Source organism: Psammomys obesus, unplaced genomic scaffold (genome assembly GCF_907164565.1).
Source record: "Psammomys obesus unplaced genomic scaffold, mPsaObe1.curated_primary_1811, whole genome shotgun sequence".
Taxonomy (NCBI): domain Eukaryota; kingdom Metazoa; phylum Chordata; class Mammalia; order Rodentia; family Muridae; genus Psammomys; species Psammomys obesus.
In genome coordinates this window covers 42883739-42892760 of record NW_026591086.1, presented here as the reverse complement: position 1 = coordinate 42892760, position 9022 = coordinate 42883739, and positions in this window count along the sequence as shown.

Here is a 9022-nt window from a genome sequence, read left to right as displayed (position 1 = left end):
TTGCTGTTTATGAGCTTTTGCATGCATTATCAACATTTTTCTGGATTTACAATTTCGGTTTAGGTTATCTACAAGTAGCCATTTACCTTCCTCTCCTAATGTACAAAAGGACCACAGCATGAATGTACAGTCTCAGTTTGGGCCCTGGTTAACTACATTCAACAGCAAAGAGCCTTTTGTTTTGAACTGGAGATACAGCCCAAGGATAGAGTGCTTAGCGTGTGCGAGGCCTGGGATACAATCCCTAGCACGCGCTTCTACACAGAAGAAAGCACGTTTTCATCGTGAGGTTTTGGACTATTTTAGTAAAGAAAACTCAAGCAGTGTAGCTCAGTTGACAGCGTACTTGGTACCCTGCAAAGAGCCCTGGATTCGATCTCTAGCACAACACAAATGAGGCAGGGAACTCGGAACTTGTAATTCCTGCACTTGATAGGTTGAGACCTGAGGCTCGGTGGTTCAATGTGTGGCTACATACTCAGTTCAAAGCCCGTCCATCATACATGAAACCCCAACGTCAACCAAAACTAATGTGGAAGTCAGTTAGTAGCATGTTTGTCAGCTTGTCAGTGTCTAATCTACTGATTGTATTCATTAAGACTAGCAGCATATTAATTTCTACTTTAATTTGGATGAATGCATTTTTCTCCTGAGAAAACCAGCTCAGAAGTTTATAAAGGCCTACCTGATTTGGCTCAACACTGGTCTTCATGGTAAAGATATAGATCAGAAGATTTCATTACTGTTCATCAAAGGAAAGGCAATTAGATTGCTTCCACTCAGCACTATGAACTGGATTAGACGCTATGGACTTACTTCCATCACTTGAAGACCATGGGAATAGCGCATATACTTCATCAATAGCACTATGCATCTGATCAGAATAACTAGTCATTAACCAGGAGTCCAAAAAGACCAAGAGGAATGAGGAGGTGGCTCAATAGAGAAGCAAACACACACACATACCAGACCTACCATCATGGCACACGGCTTTAATCCCAGAAGGGAGATTGCTACTGTGAAGCTAGCCTAGGCTTCATAATGGGCTCATCCTGTGTAGCCTAAGAGAATGCAACAATGACAAAAAATAATGGAGATGGAACAGTACCTGAACGTCTATCAGTGGGGAACAGATATTACACATTTTATTTAATACTGCTTTTTCACTGACTTACAATTATTGTTTTTAAGTCTGTCTTGGTAACTCCTTTTTAAAAGAAAATGAAATTAGAATGGAGCTGTGGCCTCTGACTGGGCTGGATGGGGACATTTATGGCTTTAGCATACCTACAGGGGTTTATTTCTCAAAACTGTTGCTAATACACATAAGAATTGTGTGATTAGTAAAACATCCTCTTAGCATGGAAGATGGGCAAAATACCCACATGGCACCTCAATTTAAATTTTATTTATTCATCCATTCATGGAGGCATACTGCAAACTGGCCTCAGGTTCTGAGGCTGGACTTACAAGCCTGATCAGTTAATTTCTGAATGCTTACTGTATGGGAGTCACAGGGCTGGTTAACCTGATGCCAAGGGGCAGGGCTGGCACCTGCAGTGCCAGCTGGAGCCCAGAGGCTCAGGCTGTGGGAGTACAGGATCAGAAAGCCCAAGTGCATTCTCAAAGAGGGCTGGGGTCCACCCTGCACATCTATGCCATGACCGCAGGTTCTGCTGCAGGAATTGCCACAGAATTCACATTACTCATTAGATAATACAACTTACCAGGGTCAGATCTTATATCCCAACTCAAATGTGCAGGAATCTGATAAATATTTGGCTAACTGTATTTCCTGTGCTTGCTTGTTTGCTTCTTTCTTTACTTAATACAGCCCAGGCTGGCCTGGAACCTACTGTGTAGCCCAGGTTTGCCTCTTAGAGGCTTGTTTCTTCAGTGGGTTTTTTGTTTGTTTGTTGTGTTGTGTTGTTTCCGCTCTGAACTTCATCTATAGCCCTGCTGTATTTATTCTTAATTCTCAAAGACAATTCACAAAAACCTTCCTTACAAATAAACAAATCAGCTCAGTCAGGAAAATGTCTTGCAGGCACAAACACCTGAGCTCGGTCCCTAGAACCCAAATATGCTAGGCTTGGTGGTAGCATTTAATCCAGAGCTATTTAACAGCCAGCGTAGCCTACTGGCAAAAAATAAAAATAAAAAATTAAAGATGGATGACACCTAAAAGATTACTGCCCAAGGCTGTTCTCTGACCCTGACATGCACCCACATATGTGTGGATGTGCTCATGTGTAGATGTGTGCACACGAGCAAGCACACATACCAAACTATAGATTAAAAGACACGGGAAGAGACATAATTAAGTTGAAAAGACCCACTCATTACTTCTTTTCTAGTCCTCGTTGAAATTTATCTCTTGCCAACAGCCCATTATTTTATCTTGTTTGTCGCTTAAATAAGGACAGACTAAGCATGAAAAAGAAATGAAGTGGCTGACCTTTGATGCAGTTCTACCTTGATGGAAAAAAAAATTAAAAATAAAAAAAGTGTGGTTCTCAAAAGCAGGTGCCCACCCCTAGGACTTAAGCAAAATATTTTCTGGTTTTGAAGTGTTTTTGCACACGCGGTAACATCCGGCATACTGACTTGTATCCATCCGTGGCTCTGGCCCTCCAGCAACCTTCTGCTAAACATATTTGTATCAATTCTCATCTCTCTAGATTCTTACTCTGTGGCCCCAGCTTGGCCTAACTCCAGCTTTGCTGATCCACTCTAAACAATAGGCACCTTCAATACTGGCTGCTGACGGCTGAAAATACTCTGAGATCCTGTTAGAAAGTCATCTTTCTGTGTTCAGAACAGCATTTAAGGGTGCAGATCAACGACACACCAGAGAATGGCCTTACGCCCATCAGTATATAGGTTGTACAAATCCGGCTCCGAGGGTTATTTAAAAACAAGACAAGAGAAAAGGATGTGGTGTTGGGCAGGGATTCGGAAGTGAGGGGTGAATCTGGGAGGAGTTAGGTGGGAGTGGAGGGTAAATATGATAAAAATACAATGTCTCAGGTTCCCAAAGAATTAAAAAGTTTAGAAAGAACGCTATCTAATAATGGCCCCTGGGAATGTTACAAAGCTTGGGGACTTTGCACCTTTGTATGCAGCCAGCAGTAGTGCATCCAGAGCCTTAGAAGACGGCCAGTATCTTCTCCAAAACAGCTTATGGCGAGTTTCTCAACGTGTGGGTCAAGACCCCCATAGGAGTCAAAGTATCCGTGACCATCAGAAAACACAGGCATTTACATTATGATTCATAACAGTAGCGAGATTACTACTGTTGGGTAGTAATGAAAATAATTTTGCATTTGGAGTCACCACAGTATTGGAAGGGTGGCAGCATTACCAAGGTTGAGAGCCACTGCCTATGGAGAATTGCTCCTGACTCACCTAGGAAGGCCCTGACTCCAGGAATAGGAGACAGCCACACCCTCAACACTTGAGTTTAGCTGAGATGTCTTCTGGCCTCTGACTTACAAGGTTAGGGTAAGGCCTACCTGGTTTCATTTTGTTGCACTCTAACTATTGAGTAAAAGTTTTAAAACACTGAAAATAACCAGTTCTTTCACAAAGGACGATTTATTATTTCTCATCTGTGAAGTCACGTGATGAGCCTGGAAGTAGGCCTTCTGAGTCTTTGTCCCGCCCTGTGAACAGGAGAACTGTCGAAGAAGAGGAGAAGGGTGTAGTTCAGACAGAACACCTGCTGGCATGCTGGAGGCCCTGGGTTGGGTCTCCAGAACTGTGGAATAGAAAAGCCTTCAGGCTCAGGGTACAACTGCTGGTCACTAAGTTCTTCTGCACACCTGATTGTTGGCTTTCAGTTGTAAATGATGTCACCACAAACGAGAGGGAAAAATGTTCGTTGGCTTTTCAAAGCTGATAATCTAAAACTTAGGTGCTAAGTCTTAAAAGAACTGATCGCTTTATCTGATTCCTTCGTTGGGTGTCTAGCCCCTTCCCCTTAGGGTCCAGTTGGCAAGATCTTGAGCATTTTTGGACTTCATTACTGGCAGTAGGAAGGGGGAGGCCAGGGATGATGCCGAACAGCCTAGGACCTCCCTGATAACCAAGAATTTCCCAGCCTGCCATGCCAGTAAGTCATGTTTAAGCAACCCTTCCTGCAACAGAGGAAGCTGAGAGACCAGAGAAGAGAAGGCTGCCTGTCTTTCCTACACATGGCAAGGAAGGCGGCCGGGTGAGTGAGAGTTCAAACACTCGGTAACAACTGTGATCTTAACTTCGGAATTTTCGTTCTAGTTGTGAGTATCTGGAATTCTTGAATAAAAAGTATTCTGTGTTTACGAAAGTCCAGTCCTGAATCTGGTTAGTATAATTTACTGGTGTGCCTGTGTGTGGGGATGGGGGTGGGGGTGGGGGGTTACTGGGGCTTGTTGTTTGATTGTTTGTTTGTTTGTTTGTTTTTCAAGGGCTTCTCTGTGAAGCCCTGGCTTTCCTGGAACCCACTCTGTGGAACTAAGTGATCCACCTGCATCTGTCTCCTTGAGTGCTGGGATCAAAGGCATGTGCCACCACGCTCCAAGATGTTTGTTTGATTTTTAAGCAGTGTATCAGTATGGAAGCCTGGATGGCCTGTAACTCTGGGTATGTATAGACAAGGCTAGTCTCAAACCTGTACTGATTCTGCCTTCCAAGTTTAAGTTTACAGGCATGCACCACCTGGTTTCATATATACATTTAGCAGCTAAAGACACGTTAGTTTTATCCGAAATTGTTTTGAGAATTCTGTCAGTAAGAGAACTTTAGGAATTCACTTGCAGTCTCAGGAGGATGGGAGGAGGTAGGTTTTATTGGCAATCATTTGTGGAAGCAGAGCTTCCTACATATCACCTCTCCACAGATGCTTAATGAACACTTGATGCATGCATATAGCCGATTTAGAATGAAAGTATACTGATGGTTTCTAAGAGTATGAATAATGATAATTGGCAAAATAGAAAAAGCAGTTGTTAAAGAAGCAACAGTAGAGCTGGGGTGTTGTTCACATAGAAAGGACTATCCTATTCTAAGATCTTCACTTATTTATTTATTTATTTATTTATTTATTTATTTATTTATTTCTAAAGGTAGAGAGCATTTTACAATCAGCAGTGTTTTACAATTGCCACTGGTTAGACAGTAGCCATAACATACTTGGCATTGTCTGCTGTTCTTGAACTGGATCACAGTTATTCATAATGTCCTACTTCAACTAAGCATATATGCAGCTTTGTATTTTAAATTTAACTGTTAGTATAAATGAAGAGACGCTAAAACCAAAAATATATTATTGGGTTTAAGTTTAATAGGAAAATTAGTTGTTGGAGAAATTATTACAGTCCAGTTTTCTTTTAAACAAACAAACAAACAAACAAACAAAACAACTGTTTTATAAGACCCAAGAAAATTCTGGCATGGCGGTGCAAGGCTATAATCCCAGCAATCAAGAGCAGAGGCAGGTGGATCTCTGTGAGTCAGAGACCAGCTTGCTCTACATAGCAAGTTCCAAGCCAGCCAGGGCTACACAGCAAGAACCAAACGCTATTTTTTCACAAATTTATCAGCAATGCTTTTACTTTTCTCATGGTTCAAGCATAATAGTGCAAGTACTTGGAACTGAATCCTGGTCCTACATCAGAATAGTGAGTGCTCTTAACTGGTCAGTTGTTTCCTAAGACCGCTGTTGTATTTCAGATGTTCTAAAGTAAGAGTTGTTTGGATAGTCAAAAGACATGAAACTCGCCAGGGTCTTGAAGAGTAGATAGTGAGATTGGGAAAGCCAAGTCAAGATTAAGCAAAATCCTATTCAGGAAACTCGATTGACCAGGCCATCCGAGATGCTTTTTTTGTTTAAGGGAGAAATTAAGAACACTGGGAAGAAAGGTAGAGCTTCAGTTCCCAGAACTAAAAGGCCTGCACCTTATCATAACAACCAAATGATATTTAAAAACTTATTTAATACATTCCTTTATCTCCTGAGCAGAGTTCCATTTCTGTCAAGAGTCTTGACAGACAAGATCTTCTCTACCCAACCAACACCTGTGTCCCCAGCATGTCTGCCTTTTGCTTCTTTTCCTGGTGTCAGCCAGTCTTTCTTTCCTATACCCATCTTTAATGAGCATTGTGTCTTTAGGTGGGGTGTCCCCCAACGTTTTCCTCACCCATTTACCCAGAAGATGTTTATTTATCCTTTAAAATGGTCTCTGCAATGAAAAGCCTTTGCTCCCTGCCCCTTGTGTGTGTGTGTGTGTGTGTGTGTGTGTGTGTGTGTGTGTGTGTGTGCATGCCAGGAACTGAGCCTAGGGCCTTGCATGCACTAGGTAAGCACTCTACAACTGAAAGAACTTCACAGCCCCTGGGAAGCCCTTCTTAAACCCCTGGTATACATGAGGTCTCCCGATGGTTTAGTGTCATACTGCTCACACATTTTATGTCAAAGCGCGCATCACACACCCATTATTTGTGTGATTATTTGTTTAGTGTCTTTTTCAAAATTAGAACTTTTGTATTTGGTTTACATTCGGATTCTCTGGATTCTGCCCATCATCTAGCACAGAGCTGAAATTTAGGATTGGATGAACAAGGTCAAAGTGAAGATATCCTGACAGCATCTTAGAAAGCAAGAACATGAAGAAGTGACTAGTTTAGAAAGCTCAAGCGGTCATTTAACATGTGCTGATTTAGAATAACGGATTATTCATCTATCTTATCCGATTATAAAAGTGTTACGGAAGGGATGAAGATTTCTTAACAGCTCAATGCCTGGCAGACATTCGATACTCCCTAAATGTCATTTGAACAAATGGAGTATCATTGATCACAACACAGCCGTTATCTAGATTGGTCAACTCCCATTTCATAGGTATTCTTTTCTCTTAGATACCCATGACTCTTAATTGTTTTTTTCCCCTCTTAGGTTGACCGGGACTCTGTACCTGTTTAATCATTTCAGTCAGAAACATGAACTAGATTGCCAGGAACGGTGGCTTATGCCTGTGATCACAAGCATTTGGGAGACAAGAAATTCATCAGTTCTAGGCCAGCATGGGTTATGTAGTCAGATCTAACCTCATGTTAACAACACAAAACAAAACAAGAATCTTTGAATAAACAAACAAAATCAAGAAATGGGGACTAGTAAACGACAGAATTAAGAGTTGTCTGAACATATGGTGGCTGCGAAATCCTCCTGAACTTCTTCTCTGCTAGAGAACACTTATGTAGCCTGCAACACGGGGATCTGCAAGCACTAGGAAGATGGACACAAAGTTAAAAAAAAAAAAATCTACTTATAAACATAAAAGGGAGAGGGAAGAGGGAAACCCACCTTGAACCGGTCATGCCGGGTAGGACTCTTCTACATTTCCCATGCACAACAGTCACCTGCAGCTGACACGCAGAGTTTGAACAGCACATCACAGCCTGGAGCTCGAGCAATGGTTCATTTCAGTGAGAGAGGGAGAGAATGGTTTTATTTTTAGGTTCATGTTATTACATTTGGAGTCCAGCAGGTTCAAAATCTGCAGAGGGGATGGGATGGCTGGAGACCCAGGAAGAACCAATATGCCAATTTAAGACTCAGAATTGCTATTTGCTCAGAGGAAGACAATCCTTATTTCTTTATAGGCTTTGATTAAATAGTGCCCACATATAGTGAGCAATCTGCTTTAAAGAAATTTGCCAACTTAAATATTAATTTTACTTAATTCTTATAGAAACATCCAAAATGTTCTATGAGTGCAGTGACCCATCCCACTTGTCACATAAAGTTAGCCAGCAGCTGGGGCTGGAGAGATGATGGCTCAGCATTTAAGCACAACGGCTACTCTTTCAGAGGACGTGGGTTCAATTCCCAGTACCCACATGGCAGCTCACAACTGTCTGTAACTCCAGCTCCAGGGGATTTCACACACTCACATATGTGCAGACAAAACACCAATGCATATGAAACAAAAATGAATAAATCATTTTAAAAAATCAGCCAGCTGCAGCAGCAAGAACGAAAGAAACCATGCAGTTCTTCGAATGGCTATGTTTTGTTTGTCCTGTCTTTGGGGGTTTGTCAACGTATTATAAGTTAATTGGTGACAACTGTATGGGATTTCAACAGTTGGGATATTAAATTTCCTTATTAAACAGAAAGTCATAGTAAAGCTTATAAAATCTTTACTTCTATTATGAAAACTGATACCTTCATCAGTACATATGTTTCTATAACTTTATAAAAGAATAATTTCATTATCTTAAGCTACCTAGAAGAAGCTTTAATGAGAAAAACACACAAAAAATAATAATTTTGATGCAACATGAATATCCAGAATCACTGTGTTTGTTAACATAAAGATAGCATCTCTCAATGGCGCCACCATTTCCTGGCTGAATGGCCTGTGGTATGATTACTTAACGTCTCTGGGCATCAATTTACTCTCACATAAAGAAGGGATTAACACTGCTTCCCCACCCCACCCCACCCCCTCGCCCCACCCCCGTGGGTTGCTTCATAAATTAAAACTATGCTGTATTGCCACTGTCTTCCTTACATTGGTTCTTACAACCCCTGAATCCTGCCTTCTAATACATGCCTCAGATTACTGGCCTAATAACATACCAGTAAAAAGCACAAAAAGGTGGAAACTGGCTTCACCTGGTTTCTTTCCATTGTCACATGGAGCAGGATAGAAGCAATACCATCTCAGACTAATTATTCATGATGGTGCCCTGTCTCTTTTGTTTTGGTTTTATGGTTTTTGTTTCTGTTTTTTGTTTGTTTGTTTGTTTGTTTGTTTGTTTGTAGGGGAAAAAATGGAGGTGGTGGTTGTTTTTTCCCATGAGCTCCAGACCTGCTAATTTGGAGTTACATCTATGCAAATCTGAACTTCACATTTTGGGGATCGTCCTATTGCTGGGAAGGAGTCCTTTCACGTATTGATCCCAATTCGATTGTGGTCTTGTAGGCAGCCCAGAGAGGTCTGTAGGGCAGATAATAACATCCCTATTTTTCACA